The sequence below is a fragment of the Numida meleagris genome, chromosome 13 (genome assembly GCF_002078875.1).
Source record: "Numida meleagris isolate 19003 breed g44 Domestic line chromosome 13, NumMel1.0, whole genome shotgun sequence".
NCBI classification, from domain to species: Eukaryota; Metazoa; Chordata; class Aves; order Galliformes; family Numididae; genus Numida; species Numida meleagris.
Window position 1 is genome coordinate 8,209,537 of NC_034421.1, and position 17,905 is coordinate 8,227,441.

A 17,905-nucleotide genomic window follows, 5' to 3' on the forward strand; every position below is an offset into this window, starting at 1 on the left:
ATCAGGTACCCACTTAATGCTGCTTTTGCATTTGAATATTTTTCCATTTGATCTCTTAAGCTAATCATACAAGCCCTTAAGCGTGTGTTTTTCTTGTAGCGTGACTTGGTTGTGCTGACTTCAGTAGAGCTTGTGATGTGCTGAATGCTGTGAATGCTTGTAAATCCTTGCTGGATTTGGTTCTTTAGTATGATGTATGGAAAATGATTCCCTCAGTAGGTGTTAGCCTGTTAGAAAATCTTTTGGAGATCTTACAGGAAATCCTGGTTCTTCAAAATGATTGTTGTTCTGTGAGTTCATCGTTCTCTTTTTTCCCACCCATTTGCAAGGAGTACTGCATCACTGACAATGGGAGATGCTTTAAGAAGACTGCATCATTGGATTATTATATTATAGTTAGTTTGGCAATTCCCTTTGAAGAAACAAAACTCTATTACATAGAAATTAAATCAGTTCCTTGTGCCTCAGCATGTGCCTGAGAACTCAGGTGCTTGTGCCCGTCAGCGGTAAGAACTGAATTTATATGGGTAAGCACAGAAGCAATTTTCTGTCTCTTCTACTTCTCAGCATGTAGCCCCAACAGTGGCCACCCCGTTCTGAGATTAGAAACATTTTTCAAGATTACTTGTTTAAAGGTAAAATTATGTAGTGCTTATTTGGGCTATTTATTATTATACAAATTATCTGTTGAAGCCTTTGGAGTTTTTAGTCTCTTTCTGTAGGTTTTTTTACAAGGACAAAAGCATTTCTGTGTTTATGTGATAAAGGTTAAAAATCTTTTCTGGGCTAGCTACATTATTTTTAGTCTATCTGGGGAAAAAAATCAGGCCATTTCTAGTGTGTATAGTATTGTTCTGCACTTGGACACTTCTTCATTGAGACGCTTCCCAAGATTGGTGGTGATAAAAAACATTTGTCATCCGGTGTATGTTCAGTGACCCTTGTGAAATGAGTTTAGTTTTTAGATAAGGGTTTTCAAAGTTGTGTTGATAGAAAACAAGCATTTTCTCACTGTTTGCATTCATAGAAGCGGGAAAAATATAAAGATGCAATGTAGCTAAATTTCAGGTCATGTAAGAGATTTAGAATTGGAAAAGTTACACCGGTATTTTCTTACTGGAATTTCAGTAAGCTCAGTAGAAGATACTTGTGCATGGTGTGGTTCAGAATTTCACTTGGCTGCACACTAAGTCCCAGCGTTTAGTTCAGGTTGATCAAAGCCTTTGTAATTTTTTAGATAAAGCTGGTTTCATCTGGAGGATTACGAGAAAATGTTTACTTGCACCAGTCTCAGGCTTTGCTGCTACATTTTTTACAGGCTTTTGCTGTAGCTTGCATGCTTGGGTGCTTGATTGCTCCTGGAGTGGATATTGACTTTCTGCTGAGACAGACATGGCAAGCTGATGTGTTTTGTTTAACATTTAAAAGCTACTCAGGCAGCCTGATGTTTGCATCCTCCTTGGGAGGGGAGGGGAAAAAACAGAGAAGCAGGATGGGAAGAAAACAATTTCAGAGAAAAGCAATTGTAAAAACCGGTTCTTGTTCAAAGTCAATACGTTCAAATCTGTCTCTGAACAATAGAAAACTGGATTTTGAAAGACTTCTAAATAGCTCCCTGTACTGAGGTCAAAGAAAACAATCCCATTCATGGTAGAAGACCCATCGATAGGAAATCCATACTGGGCAGTGCTTCTTGTGGCGGTTGTGTTTGGCGGCATTGTGCTTGGCAATGGTAAGAGTCAGAATGTCTCGGTTAGAAGCCTGTGTTTTCAGCACAGAGAAGTGAGAGATGAGCTTCCCAAAGGCTATCAGTGTTGTTTGGCAAAACTATTGTTTTTTTCCTGGTCTCACTTGGAGCCTTAGCAGGAGAAATTGCAGTAACCAGCTCAGTTGTATCCCTCTTATTCCTGATTTACGAAGAGCTGTTATTCCAGGTAATCAGAATCCAAAACTGTGGAGATAACTTTCTAAGATTTCGAATGGGAGTGTCTTGCTTTTATATAAAAACAGATATTGCTCTTTGCTACAAGACAGTGTATCAGTGAAGTCTTAAAAATACTTTTCTAAAACTTCTTTATATAACTAAGATTTAATAAGTAGGTTAGCATGGGTTGCCCTCAAAAATTAGCTTGAATTATAGATTCAATTCAGCTCTTCAGTAGTACATCAGAGGAAGGGGGGGAAAAAAGCAAATTGAGGAATGAAACAAATATCCACTTCATGTGGATTTTAGTAACAGAACATTCTCATTTTCATTTAAGTTTGTGTTAATGCTGTTCTTGCTACTTAATATAAGGGAAATGTGCTGATAAGACCTTCTCATGTTGTGCTGAGGTGTCTCAATAAAAGATAGGTTGAGGAATGCTGCCCAGACCCTGCTCCTGGTTTGAGTCAGTTGATCAATTTCATATAGATCGTGCGTTGAGATATGGGGACCCAGCACTCCCTTTTCTATCCAAACTCTTCAGAGAGTAACAACAGAAAAACAAGACTAGATAGTTGTTTATCTTTTTCTTTGTAATGTTGAATTCACTCCTAGAATGGTCCATTTTGTTCAAATAACAAATCTGATTTTATATTGCATTTGATCAACAGTAAGAGAAAACAAGTGTTTTCTTTCTGTGTATCTCAGTTCATTTCTTACTATAGAAGCTAGAAGGGAATGGTCAGATTTCAAACCAAGGTGGCACTGGATACACACTGGACTTTTCTATTAGTTGCTGCTTCTTTCTGCTCCCTGCTTTCCCTTTGCTCCTGGTCTGTAATATACACATCAGCTGCAACATGCTTCTCTTTTTCAGCCCTTGTGCCAAGATAGGCCTTAATCTTAGCAATTTTTCCTTAGTGATCTATCCAAGGTTGGCCTTTTTTGTCTTGATTAGTCAGGCAGGACTTCTTCCAGGCGCTCGGTAGTTTGAACACTCATTTCGTGAGTTCAGACTTCACAAATGCAGTTCCACTGTGCATAAGTATACTGAGTGCAGTTGCCAAGACAGCTTTTTAGAAATGTTCTTTGAGCCTTGTATTGCTCTGGGTTCAGCTTTTCCTGGCTTTTTTTTCCCCTATTCCATCAAGTGTCAGATGCCCACTCTGGGATGTCCCATTCTGTTCCTTGGGACACAGTTCAGCCTTTCCATCCCATCTATTGCTCCTGTATGTTGGTATGAGCCGCTTTTTTGAAAAGTTTCCATCTTGTCTCCGTTACACAAGCCCATCACATTATTGTAACTAAAATCCCTGACAATATTTCTGCTGACAAAAATGCGAGGGAAAATTGCACTAATCCTCTAAGTTCTCATAAAAAAATGCTGTTGGCTTTTTTTGATGTCTCAATCTGTTTTTATTCATTATTTCATGTTTTAGTGGGAAATTATTTTGAGGGAAGAAACATCTTCACTTTTGTGTTACTCCATATTGTAGAGTATGCACCGGACTGTGAAAACTGTCATGACTGGAGGTCCTTCATGGTGTTAAAAATTAAGACTAACTTGCAGGTCTTTGAAAGAGAAAAATGAGTAGCTTGATTTTCATATCTCCCTTCTCAAACTGTCCCAGCTTTAATTCTAGGTTATTAAAATTCAGTCATAGTGTGAGTACATTAAATATAGTTAATTCCATTGGAATTTTGATTAAGTGTTTTTAGCCTGCAGATGAAGTTAAATTAAATAATACTGCCATCTGCCAATAATTCTTGTCTTCCAGGATTCTACCCACAAAGATATTACATTAGAAAGTCAAGGCAGTCAGTAGGGTTTAAAGCATATCAATTTGGAAGTATTTTAACTTGGAAAGAGGTTAAAAAAAAAAAAGAGCTTGAAGTGAATCTGTGTTCAGTCTCTTCAAATTAATTCCATTTGAGAAGCTGCACCTGTAGAGTTTCTCTAGTGTTACTTCCAAAGCCAGTTACCAGCCTACCTTTCTGGTTCTTGACAGGTGGAGTTACTGAATTCCTCAGTGGATGAGGTTATCAGGAGCCTTGTGGATAGAATTCTGAGAGAGCTTATTACTGTGATAGAATTTGTATGGATTACTTACCATCACAGGGTTGTTTCTGTTGTTTATATATCCTGCTATGACAATTTATATAAACTTAAAATAAGAACAGAATAAAATAGTTCTCTTGTGAAGGGGATTCAAAACTCACTGTGCTGAAGCTCTGCATCTCAAAGTAGTCCTCATCCTGCGTCACTTAAGCAGTTTGACTAAGTTGACATTAAGTATGCTGTTTAGCTTTTTTACAATCCTGACAGTGGCACTGAGACTTGGATGTGATCATTATTTCCCATAACCTTTCTGTCTCTCTGTTGCCTTACACTGACTCTGTTGCATTGGTTCTTAATCGTTTATTTTTATAAAATTAAGAGCCTACATAGCAGGTAAAATAACTTGTGCGGGGAGTCTTAATTGCACACTAAGCTGCCTGCTTCACTCAGTTAAGGGAACTCAGTACAAAGCAAATTTGAATTCAGCTAGTTCTGGCCAAGTTCAGAATCCATTAGCTGTTTAAAAATCTTAGTATTAGATAAATTGAAGTGGCTTTGAATGTTGATAAGGCTGCGGGCATAAAAGATGTACGTGCAAAACTGCTGGAGTGAAGATAGGCTTAAACTGTTCTGTCTTCTAAGTATGCTTGCTTTGACAGAGTCTGGATTAACCCCTGAAAGGGAAGTGACAATTTACCACCAATACAAAAAACCCAGGTATTCTTGCTGATGGGAGACTGCTTATGTTCTTCTCTTAGGCAGCATCTGTTTTGCCCCTACAGCACAGCCGCCCTCTCCCAGTAACTGAGCACTTGCTGGAGCAGTACTCTGCTGCTACTTAGAAAAACACATCAGTCTTTTAGTAGAAGGGTAAGCTTAGCACTTCAGATGGCCAAACTTTTCAATTACATCACCTGGATTACATTATGTAATACTTCTGCCCATCTAGAAGCAGTAAAACAGTTTAATAATTGAAAGTTCTATTTTGTTTTTCTTAGCTAGGCACATACCTCTCCACTGAGCTGTGTTGCAGTGCATGGAATAAGCCAAGCTGCTATCAAAGGCACCTGGGCTGGCCCTGGTGAGATGGTAGTAAGTTAAATTTAATTGATGGGACATACTATTCTGAATTACTAAAGTTGGCGATTTGTTGCATTAGATGTGCACCTTTATCTGTGCTTTTCTGGGCCAGAAGCTATAGAACTCAGGGCCACATCTTTTATTCAGACTTACTGTACATTCCCAATACTGTGGAGCTCTAATATCTTGCTGTATGTCACTGTCATCTCAGCTGCTAGACTCTGATGCAAGAATTCATCTTGGCTGTGTTGCCCTCATATCTGTTGCACAAGGCAAAAATATTTACCAGATATTACTCAGCATCTGCTCTTTCTATATTTGAAAAATGATCTATAAATACAGATCTAGATTGACTGGTAATGAAATACTGTGATAAAAATTCCACTTGTGAAAAGTGTGATTGTGCCAAGGAGTGCATTGCCTGCTGTAGGGTTTTATACAAGTTGTACGGTTTAAGCGTTACTTTATTTTTTTGTATTGCTAGCTGGAACTTCAGGAAAGTATACTGATGGGTTTGGGGAAAACAGTTATTGTAAAACTATTGCCAGGTTACACAGCTAGACATCATTGTGTGCACTTCACAGCACTGTGCTTCTTATGCCGTTCTGGATTAGAAAAGCTTTTAAAAAGAGGAGAAGGTGCCAGATATGGCAAATTGAAGGAAGCAAAAAATAATAGATGTGTATTTGATTTGTGTTACATCAAGCTCATATTGCTTGCAGTACGAGATCCACTTCGGAAACTCTTGCTCTTTCAGCTGATAGTGCAACAGCTCGTGGCAGGTTTTAGGCTGTGAGGAGGTATCACTTAGCTGTTGGGTGTTCCTGTCATTATGCTGAGAAATGGGTACACCTTAGGAAGCATGGCACTGCGTTTATTATGACTGAGACGCATGCCAGCCCTTCAGACAAAGTGTAGGAGAGCTCTAAACATGCCTTCTCTTAAGGACAGCTGAAATATCCAAAGGCTAGAATGAGTGTGAATAGAAACATGGTATCAGTGTGATTTTTGTCTGTTATTTGGACAGGTATGGAGGCACCTAGAAGCAGCAATATCAGTCGAGAGGAGACAGATCAGGAGGGCCCTGTGGCAGGCAGAGCATGGGCACTCATGGCAGCGTGTGGCTGGGGAGGTAAGGTGAGCTGAAACCGTGCTCGAGGAAAAGGGCTCCTGCGTGCTTGGGTGCGTGTTGTTCAGTGTGGTATATCAGAAGGCTTAAGCATGCAACAGCATTTTTGTGCCTGTGCTCGCTTGCTGTGCAGGCTAAGAACGCAACAGATATCCCCAGCTGGGGACTTCTGCTTTCTTCTTACATTTTTCTGAAAGTCAGATTTTGTTCTACAAAGTGTTATTTGACACGTGTACCACCCTGGGATCCTTCCTGGGGCTGGTAAAGGTTTGGAGGAGTTAGTGGCAAAGTGTGCGGTGAATTCAGTGAGTGGGTAGGAGCTGAGAGCTCTTAAAGTTCAGACTGGTGCTGTATGTGGTGCGAAGAAGCTTTGTAACTGTACAAAGCCACCTCAAGGAAGTTTAGAAGGTACAAAAGCATTGATCCCTGTGGGTGAGGGGTGTTTGGGAGCCTCAGGGGTGAGTGAGAGATCTCAGTGGAGGTGGCTGTGGAAGGACAGGCAGGCCATTGGCTTCAGAGCCTTCATGGGTGGTTGAAAGCAGCTCAAGCCTTTGGGTTTTATGGATTTCTGAGAGAAACTCGTTATTGCTTTAAGTGTAATAAACTACATAGAAAAGCTGAAGTATATGAAAAGACCACTTCTTTCAAAGTGCTGGGTGCCTTCTGATCCAGGCCACCACACTGCAACCAGAGCCAGCCAGAGGAGCTGCTGCCTGGCCGCGGTGCCAGCCCCTGAGAAAGGGGCGATTCATCCAGAGTGACCTTCCAGCCGTCAGCTGTTTCCTAAATGCGCTCTCCTGAGGTGCTGTTATTTAACTGCAGGCATCAGGTCTTGTTCTCCCGCTGGCTCTGCGGCTGTTGCTCATTGAACAGGTTGGAGCAATCGACGTGGTTCCTACCGGGCTGCTGCTTCAGAAAGGTCATGTACGCCCCGGCAAAGTCTGTCACTCGCCTTTTAAGAACAGTAGGAATCAAATCTTCTCAGTAACTGTGACCAACAAAGCTACGGGAGATGTTTTGCAGCTTAATATTCTATTACAGATCAGAGCCACTGGGAAAACTTTTGAAGTAACACAAGAAAGAAACAAAAAAAACTAAATAAAAAGCTCTTCAGGGCTAAAGTCTTTCAGCAATCTGGGTTGCCAGTACCCTCACCAAACTTAGGTTTTTTTTTTCCTGTGTTTGAAAATAAATGAGAAACTGTTGGAAGCACCAGGTGGTTGCACCAAGCACCCATGAAATGCTTGTGCAAACAATGGCTTGCCTACAGCCAGGAGCTGGTTGGCATTCAGAGGGGAGGGAAAGTGGGTAGGAGATAAAGACTTAAGGAAAGATGACATTTTAGAATTACTTATGTGCTGTGCGTGACTGAGTTAAAGGCTGTAGGTTAAACTGAATATGAGTATAGTTCTCTTAGGGATCTGGTTGTGCTGTATACATCAGCTCTACATGTCTTGCCTATTTCAGGTCTTATGGTAAAATATAGTCATGGAACTAGGAAATGAAAACTTCATTAGCAGCCATTATTGCACTGAATAGGGCATTTCTGTGCTCTGTGATATCAAGCATTTGCTTTGTGCTTTGGAAATTACTTTTGCTTCTCCTAATGGGAGTGGGCGCTTTTAAAATTGCTTGAAGTGAGAACAATACCAGAGATCAGTTTAACCAAAATTTGTCAGCCATATGCATTGTGTAAGCCACAGGTACCACATGCTGCAGGATGGTTCTAAAGACCCAGAAATTGCAATATCCATATGCTAATTTTGTATCAGTCATAAATTGGATTCTTTTCCTCTGTTGAAAAACGTACCTAAAAGAGGCGAAGCGAAACTAAATGGGGCTTACATGTGAATTTTCATTGTAATCTCTGAACAGCTGTGATTGTGTGTAGAAGAATTAGACACATCTAAGCAATTGTTAGGTTATTTTGATTTGCTCAGTGTGATTTTTCAGAAGACAAGATGTCTGATGTTGCTGGGTAACGCAGTACACAACCCTGCAGAAATCCAGAGTGGCTGCTGGTGGCTCTTGCTTAATGTGATTGATATGTATTGTAATTTTCATGCTCAAGGGGAAGTGGGGCTTAGTTTTGAGGGAAGGATAAAAATGGGTCTCTAAGTAATTACATTTTGCCTCAGTGTTGCTCTCTTTGAGACATAGGACATTTAGAGGTGAAATAGAAATAACTTCTAATTTCTTTTGAATTCATAAACCAATTAATTTTCTTAAAACTAGCCTTCCCTTTTTAACACATAAATCACAATGCCTACCATTTCCTATTCACCCCTTTTCACTCATTTTTAAGGCTTGATCTCTAATAAATTCTTGCAGCTTTTAAAACCATAGAGGAATGTAAATGACAGCTTGCTACTTGTAGTCTGTGGCGGTAGATTGTGGTGGTAGACTGTGGTGCTGGAGTCGTGTAGAGTGGCTGAAACTGCGTTGTGGGTTGGTCCATGCATCCAGAGCCCTGAGGCATTCCTGAGATGCTGACAGACTGTCACCTTGCTGCCACAGCAACCCCAAGCCAGAAGCAGGAGCTGTGAACTTCAAAATATGTGAGCCCTTTCCTGCAGTATCAAAGCCTTTCCATGCACCTTAAGCAAGTGGGAGATTTTTTCTCTAACATAACATAAAATGGGCTCGAAGTGCTATAGCAAGCAAAATTCAGCTTTGCACCATCCTATAGCACTTTTTAAGAATTCTTTACAAGATCAGTTCAGCTCAAAGAAAGTGACAAGGTTTTGAGCCCAGTCACTAACAACCGGCATGCCGTGAACACATTGCTTATTTCTACTTACTGCTCATTTGAATCTGGTTTTTATTGCCTGTTTGACATCAGTATGCTCATCTCTGTATTAAAGAGCTTTTTAGCACCTGATATTTTCTCCCTGCAGAGGAGTATCACAGCCATGTAGCTGCCTGGTTTTCCTTGTGACAGCCTAAGTACTGAGCTCCTTAATCTCAGGGTGTTGAGCGTGGCAATGTGCAATGGCAGTTCGTCGTGGAGGGGAATCTCACATTAAAAATGTCAGTGCCAGGAGAGGAGGGAGGAGTTAATGCCTCTGCAGTGCATTAAGGTGGGCCAGGCGTCTCATGATTTGCATTCATGCAAACAACTTGCTTTGTAAATAATCTTTAATAGAGCAGGGCACACCACGGCGTTCACTTGACTGGCAGGCATCCAACCGTTGTGTTCACTGACAAACATGAAATAGTGCAGTAAGCAATGCAAGTAGATCACCGCTGTCTTGATTTATGCACATGCATGGAGTGAGTCTTCCTTTTATTTGTGTGACAACTGGGATGACAGAACGTAATGAGAGAGTTCAGTTCCTTAACAATTAAGGATTGGCGGTGGATAAATATAGAAATATGCTGCTCATACAGGTGTGACTGGATTGTAGAAGGGATATGCAAAATGAGATAAGTGATAAGGCCTATGGCAGTATAGGTGTGTAATCCGCTAGCTTGTTGCTTCCCTACCCAAGGAGATACCTAGTTGCAGCTTCCTTAACAGCAGTTATGCTCAAGCAAGGAAAATGTCTTTCTTGGTTAATTTGTATTTAGTTTTTTTAAAGTGAAATAATACTTGCACTATTGAATGTGTATTTTTGGTACATGGGTATCGGGTAGGAATACAAATTACCTTTATCTTCCTCCTTTGCTTTCCTGCACTTGTCCTCGTGCTCTCCTGGCCTCCAGTATCTTTCTGAGAGATAGAAGGGGAGCTCGCTGCTTGCCAGAGGCTGCTGCTGCAGTGAGGACTAGTAACTACATTCTGTGAGGGTTCTCTAGAAATACGCCTTTAAATAAATAGCAGGTAGGCAATATTGCAGAGAGTGACGAAGTTAAAGCCAAATTAATCACACCAGTAGGCTTTTCATGGAGTACTAAATATTTATGTTCGTTGTTAGCACAGGCATCACATTATGCACCATTCATCTTAATATAAATATCAAAGTGCCTGACGTGGCATTACTCACGATGTATAAGCTGTCAGAGTGTGTCACTGTAAATCACTCATACTGTTGCAATCTCATTAATTAATGGATAAGTTAAGTAAGTAAATAAATAATAAAAAAGACTTTATTCCTGAGTGAGGAGCGATTTTATTTATTATTAAGCCAGTCACGGAGTGAGACCCTAACAAAGTTCCCCAGCTAGTTTTGCGTGGTCTTGTACTCAAGCAGTCTTTTAATACTATCTTCAAAGATGCTGTTTGTTTGTTTCTTTCTCCTAAAACATCATTATAGTTTAAAATATCATAGACTTCACTGACTGTGTGATGGATATCTTTTTAGATCCTTAGGAAAAACTTCTCATGCAACAGTAACAGCCCTTATTGCCAGTATTCTCTACTTGGGGCAGGTGATAGTGCAGAGGTAATCAAAATGGCCAGCTATGCACATACAGCAGTGACATCTTTCCTTCCACACCAGTTACTGCTTCTCAAGGCTCTGTTAGCACCCGGAACCACAGGATCTGTCCTCTTTGTGCCAGGGGCCTTCCCGTCCCACTTGTGGGATTATGCCCATGTGCACACTAACTCCCAACTCCCTGGTTTATTTATTTCCACCAGATAGCTTTAAAAAAATCTGCATCTTCCACATTAAATATTCTATATTTAGTTGCCAAACCCCTTGATTTTTGGTCTGTGTATATTTTCTTTTTTGATAGTATTATACTGTTAAGAGTTGGATTTAAACACCTATTGAATATCTCTTGGTTTCTGTTTATAAGCAGGTTCTTTGTTGGTACTCCCATAAAGTGAATTTTCTCTCCTGGAACTCGTGTGGTACAAAGTACCAGCACAGGGAGCTGGGTGCAGGGCTCTGCTCTTCACTGGACTGTGGGCATCTGATGTGAGTGCACTGCCTTCCCCAGCTAGGATTTCTGTGTGTGTGAAGCTGAAGTCAATTTGACTATAAAAGGTCATCAAACACTGGGATGATCTATTCCATATCTATAATTAGAGCTTAGAAGAAAGGATCTTGCAGAAGCACTAACAATCCTGGAGAAGTTAGTTAAAGCTCAGATATGAATATAGTCTCTCTCTCTCCAGGAGAAAGAAAAAAGAATCATATTATTGCATTGACAGCAGGAGGTTTTGAATCTCAGCTCAAACACCCATTGTCTTCTAACTGCATAGATTTCACCTGAATCTGATTTTGTCCTGAGTTAAATTAACTACTAGGGGCTTCTGCTTTAAAAAAAAAAAATAGCTAGAGGCTTATGCTTTTTTATTATTTAAAGAAGGGAAAGCAAGTTATTTCCATTTGCAACACAAAAGCCAGGAAGCTCAAGTATCTGCCCCTTTCCTCAGGTGTGTATCGGGGTGTATTCACAGCGTTTACAAAGTTATGTCAGTGCAAGTGAGGGAAGAACAAAGCTTTGATAGGGTGAGTTTTCCTGTGAATACGCAGCCTGCCCTGGGTGGGAAATGTCATGACTTTGTGCTCAGCTCTCTGAATTGCAGGCCAGTCAAGTCTCAGCCCTGTGAAGTATTTAAGCACATGCTTGACTTGACATCTAGAAATCATCTGGAAGATATGGGTATTCAGCTCAGGTGTGAGCCTGCATTTAGATTGAGCCTGGGATACGTCAGTACTTGAATATCTTCCAGGGCTTCCTTATTTTGACAAAAGCAAGGGTCAGTATGCTCCTAGTTTTCCAGTTCTTCATGGCCAGTATCTCCCCTGCCCCCACTCTACAGCTGACATGTTTGACATTAGGATGTGAAAATCTGCAGGAGAACCTAACTTAAAGTGCAGTTTCTTGAAGTATGAGCGGTACTGAATTTTCAGAATGCTTGAAATTCAGTCTGGGTTCTGTTTTGCAGTTATACCCTCCTTTTCAGTTCAGTGAACCAAGGCAAAATCCAGTCAGTCTGTAAACTTTCTGCTTTGAAACCTTATACAAGTTTTGGAGTTGCTGCTTGTATACAGTTTAGTTTATGAAATCTGGAAGAAGCAGGTTGTATTGGATAGAAACTGAGCAAGATGTACTTGTTAATTCCTTGTCCAGCTTATCTCTGGCTTTGTCTAAAATGAGCAGAAGGCCTGCAAAACTGAGAAGAGGATGGTGTGCTTAGGAAATGGGTGAGTTAGGGTTGGGAGTACTTCTGAGACAGATGGACTTGGGGGTGGTTGAGAAGGGGGCAGAGCATAACAGAAAAGCACTGACTTTTTAATTCACTTCCTAGAGCATCCTGCTTCAGCTTAAAACTGTAACGTGTGTATGTCCAAAAGACTCTCAACCAAATGAATATCTTCTCCAGATCTTTCAATATATACATGCTTCTGCATTAAACTAATTAGATAAGACCTAGTGTGGCACTGAGATTGGTAGTATCGTGTCTGGGATTAATAGCAGAACACTGTGTTGTCATCTTTTCCTGTAGTTTCCCTTATGTATATGTGAGCATCAGCATCTCTTCTGGTACCCATCCAAAAATTTAGACTTAATTTCCTTCCTTAGAGCCCCTGACCATGCAATAGTGATTCCAACTTTATCCTTAGGATGAGATATTAAATATTCAGGGATTGGCATCACCTTGGAAGAGATGCGTAAAATATGCATGTTACAAAGGGTGACCAGAGATGGAGTGTGGCTGGCAGGTGGCTGGCACACATTTCCAGCAGTGCAGCCTCTGTTGCACCCTGCCAGGCTGGCAGACCCCATGGAGAAGGGTGGCTTATTTAGGTGAGACGCTCTAATAGTACGTGTGGATTCGAGGGAATGGGTGGCAGAGAGGATGAGGATGCAAGCAGTGGTGCTGAACGCAGGAGCTTGGCTTTGTGCTGTTGCTGATGGAAACTGCTAGGTGCCAAAGGATGATGCCAGCTTGTAAGCTTCTGCTGCATCTCCATCCTAGCACCAGTGTTCATGTAATGCTAGGGTCGACTGGTGTCAAGCAAAGTGATGCAGGATGGGGACAGAACCTGCATGTTATTTTCAGGTGAGGGAATAGGAGCAAAGGCAGCTCCTTTGTGGGAGTTGTGCTAGGGCATATTGGCCCTTGGCTTTTAGCCATTCCTTCCTCACTGTCACCTCAGATGAGAGGAGAGGGGTACCAGAGCTGTAATCTGCCACTGCTCGTTGGGGAACAAAGTTGGAGCTGTTGGAGGCTGCAGTAGGAAGCAGTCTCAGGTTGTGCCAAGGAGGTTTAATTTGGGTATCAGGAAGAATTTCACTTTGGAGAGAGTGATGAAGCATTGGAATAGGCTGCCCAGGTAAATGGAAGTATTTAAGAGATACGTGGATGTGACATAAAGGGACAGGGATTAGTGATGGGACTTGGTAGGTCAGGTTGGCAGTTGGACATAGTGATATTGAAGGTTTTTTCCAACCCCAGTGATTCTATGGTTCTGTAATGGGCTCTGCCACAGAGGCCAGATTCGACACATATTCAGGTACAGTGTCTGTGACACCGTTACCCCCGCAGAGGTCCCTCGCAGCAAACCAGATGTTGCTTTCAAATACTCCGAGGAGTCTGAAGCTAATCATTTTGCTTTGTTTCATTAGCTCGGCTGTAATGTAGCAGAGCTAATGCAGTCATATCCCAGTTAAGGTACCAAGCAGCTTTAGCTGCTTATCTGCCATGGAAAGAACCACAATCACTTTTGCGATGAAAATTAAATGTGGAAATAATTCCCTTTTCCTTTTTGGAATATTACTGTGTGATTAAATAGGCTTAAGAACATTAAAGAGTAATGACATGAAGTTGCATGCATCATTATTTTAAAGGAGATTGAATGAAAATATACTATCTGTTCCAGCCTTTGCCTAATCCTCAGTTTAATAGAGATTTGTAAGGGCTGTGATGCGCATACATCTTAATAATGAAGTGGAGTTTTCAGTCTCTAAAATGGGAATTTCAGAATCCTTGCTATGAATGAAGTAAGCATAAAAGACACTGAGGATCCTGTTTTCTCAGTCAGGCAAAAGTTTTTCTGTTAAATGACATAGTTAAACCTGGAGAAATTAAAACCAAAATAATAGCAGGATATCAGATTCTTTTCTCCCAGCAGCAGTTAGTATAGCAGCAGGTCACAACCACTTGCTTCTGTAGTTACCTCCACTCTTTGGTCTCTCATGACTGCACTGCCTTGGTTTGACCATGTTGTAGCTGCATGGGATGGTGTCCCTGCTTGAGAAATGGAGAGAGGAAGCACAGGAAGATGGAGTAGGGTGTCATCTCTCACTCCTAAACCGTGTGGCAGCACAGGGAGCTGAGTGTGGGTCTGTGAAGCCTGCAGCCAGCACACACTCAAGCACCAAGCAGCCTGCAGTTCCCTGAGACCTGAGGTCTGAGTGTTTGGAGCGGGGGGATTTCTCTTTCAGACATTGCACTTCAGATTTATTTTGCTTGAGGAATAGAACTAGATTATATCAGCAGGAAATTCTCATGTCTGAGTTGCCCTCTTTCAAAACAAGGATTGAAATGGAAGAGAAGAAATTGTCAGGTAGCTGGAGCACATATTCAGAATGAAATATTCATACAAGGAGGAAATGGGCTCTGTGTTTAATAAGAAAGAGATTGTACAGTGTGATAGCAATTATGTATGTTCAAATATTGTGCTTTTCTTCAAATCTAGGCTATAAATCCAAAATGTATAATTAACGATCCCATAAATAATGCATTTCTAATTTTAAAACATGAAATAAACTCCCCTTGCATATTTTTATGGGATATTTCTTTGAGAGAAATCTTTTTTGGCACCAAGTCTTATCACAAGAGGCAAAGAAAAGATGAAGAGGTTGAAATCGATAATAGCTTCATCGGAATGCTCCTGTTCGGAAAATGCAAAGTATTTTGTTTTTGTAGATCCCAATTTCCCTTTTACTAAAATAAAATAAAATAAAATGAACTGCCAGGCAAAAGTACCGAAGTACAAAGTTGGCTCTGAAGACCTGTGATGGGATGCAGTGGTACTTCTGTCAGTCACTGTCTCAGATCTGGACCCATTCAGGTTTGATTGCTGCGTGAGGCAGATTGGTGGGCCCAGAGTCATTTGCAGTAGACCAGGTGCCCCTTGTATGGAAACCGCCCATCCAGGCAACGCTGAATTGATACTTGATATTGAGCCTTAGTGCAAACAATCGTTCTGTTTAGATACTGCCTTGGTGAGGTCATCCCTTTCTTTTAAATATCAAAAGCACTGCTCACCTGCTGCTTGGGCTGCTGTGTGAATTGCTGGTGCTGTTCCTTCTGCTGGGGAGTGCATGTAAGTGCCAGTGCTGCTGCGATGGTACATAGTAATACGTGCACGTTGCAGTACAGGAATTTGGGTGGGATATGGTCACTTCAGCATTCAAATTGTTGAGGTATGGCTAACATAATGGTAAACAACAATTCATTTCAGTTAAAATGAGTATTTGCAGTGATTGCTCCTGAAATGTGTCTGTATTCACTTTTTCGATCATCCCTGCCTTTGCTTTTTCTCTTGGAAGTAGGAATTATGCTATAATGCTTGAGCAAATCATTAAAATTCCCTTTCAAAACCCTCTCTGAAGGACTTTGTGACTTTTCAGCAAGAGATGCAGGTTACCATTTCAGCAATGTAACGTGAATGTACTGATAAAAAAAATAATAAAATGAAACTGAGGAAAGTTGCTGAATAACTTCTTAAGAGGTTAGGATTCTCAGTGTACTTATGAAAAGGCAATAAATACGCAAAGCAGGCAAAGTTCACTGAACTTAGCTTCATTATATGCTGTGCTCCGTGTTAACCCTGGTCTATTGAGTGATACATACATAATACAGACAATTTTGAAAAAGAGCTACAGAACAAAAAGGACAATGGCGTAGACTAAAAAGTGGAGACAGTAGCAATAAAGACAGAGGGCCAAAGGACTTGCAGAGGACTCCCTGGCAAAGGAAGCAGAGCCTGTTGCAGCTGTGCTCCCAGCAGCAGAGATCTGTCCATTTCCCTCCTGGATGGGAGCAGGGTGGGCTCTGGAGCACGGCTGCTGGGTGCTGGCCTGAGGCAGCTTCCATCAGAGCTGAATGTTCCATTTACTGTAACCTGGGTGGCGTGGGGACTTGATGTCTCTAACTGGATTAGCTCTTATTTTTCTTCTCATGTAGCCCTTAAAGAAAATAGTGAGTACTTTCCTTAGGAAGTAGTTAGGTCTTCCTATTAACAGATTCGGTTAGCTTAGTTCCAGGAGAAGCTGCACAAAGTTGCACTGCATTCTGCTTTTTGAAGAAGCAGCGGGAAGTATGTTACTTTTACTGTAGTAACAAGAAACTTACAATGAGCCAAAGAGCAGTGGCCAGCATAGGTGCTTCTGAGAGCCAGCCAGCCTGAGAATGCTTCTTTTAAAGAGATGCAAAGAGGAAACACTGCAGAGTTGTGCGCTTTTCTAAAGAGTATCTCATTTTAAAGAGTGGATCTTCAGTTTAGAAGCTGGGTCACTGCTGACTCAGGAAGATGTCCTCAAAAGTTGCAAGGTGAAGACACCACTGTTCAGAGCTGAAGCGCTCTTCCAGGATCTCTTTTGGAGGAAAAAAAGTATCCAGCTAGAAGAGAATGTAAACAAGAATGCAACTGCTGAGGTAAAGAGCTTCCTGCTTCTCTGTTATCCAGCAAGACGATTCTTTTGTCAGAGTGAGCAACTAACAGGGGATCCAATCAATGAGCCATCTACCTACCAAGAGAGTAGAAGAATAAACACAAAATATTTGTTGTGTGGTAATGAAAGGAAATGAGTGTTCAGTTTCACATTAGGAGCCACTTGGAGATCAGTGATTGTATTGCTTGAGCACCATGCAAACAGATGCTGAGACAAACAGTGCTACCTTGAAAAGTTTATCCTCTCCTAGGGAGCCAAGGGGATGGAAATATGCTTTAAGAGGTTAGCCATCAAAAAGCTAACATACGTGCCATGTAATCAGACACCCGCTGGCTTATTCATTGATTGTTAGTCATTCACGGTTGACTCATAATGCCAGACAAACTTATTTTCATCATACCCCCTCATCTGTATTCACAGACACTAGACTGGTTTCTCAGAAAGGGAGATAAATGTGAAACACAATACTGTGCTCCCAGCCAGCATGCTCTCCAGAAGGATGTAATGCAGAAATCACGAATGCCCAGTGGCATCACAGCTGCAAACGATCTCCCAGCCCATTGCTGAGAGAGCAGCCCTGCCAGCTCATTCTTTCCATTTACTCCCTTTGGAATGTCAACACATTATGATACCTTGTAATGTATGCTAGGGAAGCTAATCTTCATTTCCATCCTCAAAGTCATTTGCCGTGTTGATAATATGGCTTTTTTTAATAATATGAAGCCATTTTTTTCTCTACAGTTTCTTTACAAATCAAGTAGAAAGAAAACATCAGTGTGTTTTTTTTCTTTATTTTTCTGTATTCCCTTTTCTGTTCTTTACCCAAATCCATGAATTACAAGGATGTGAAAGTGAGGGAAAAGTTAAGAAAACATCTGGTATGTGGATGGGGAGGATAGAGGAAGGTGAAGGTGATGGTGAGAAGAACAATAACCATTGTTACCCAGAGAAAGTTTCTGTTTGTTTTTGACACGGGAGGGTTTCATTACTTAGCAGATAGCTTGACCTTTGTTGTTGCCTCTGTCAAAAGAGAATGAAAAGGCAAAAGAAAATGAAAATGTATAAAATAAATGAATATAGCTACTACGCTCATAACACTCATAAGAAAGAGAGATATAATGTCTCTTCATAT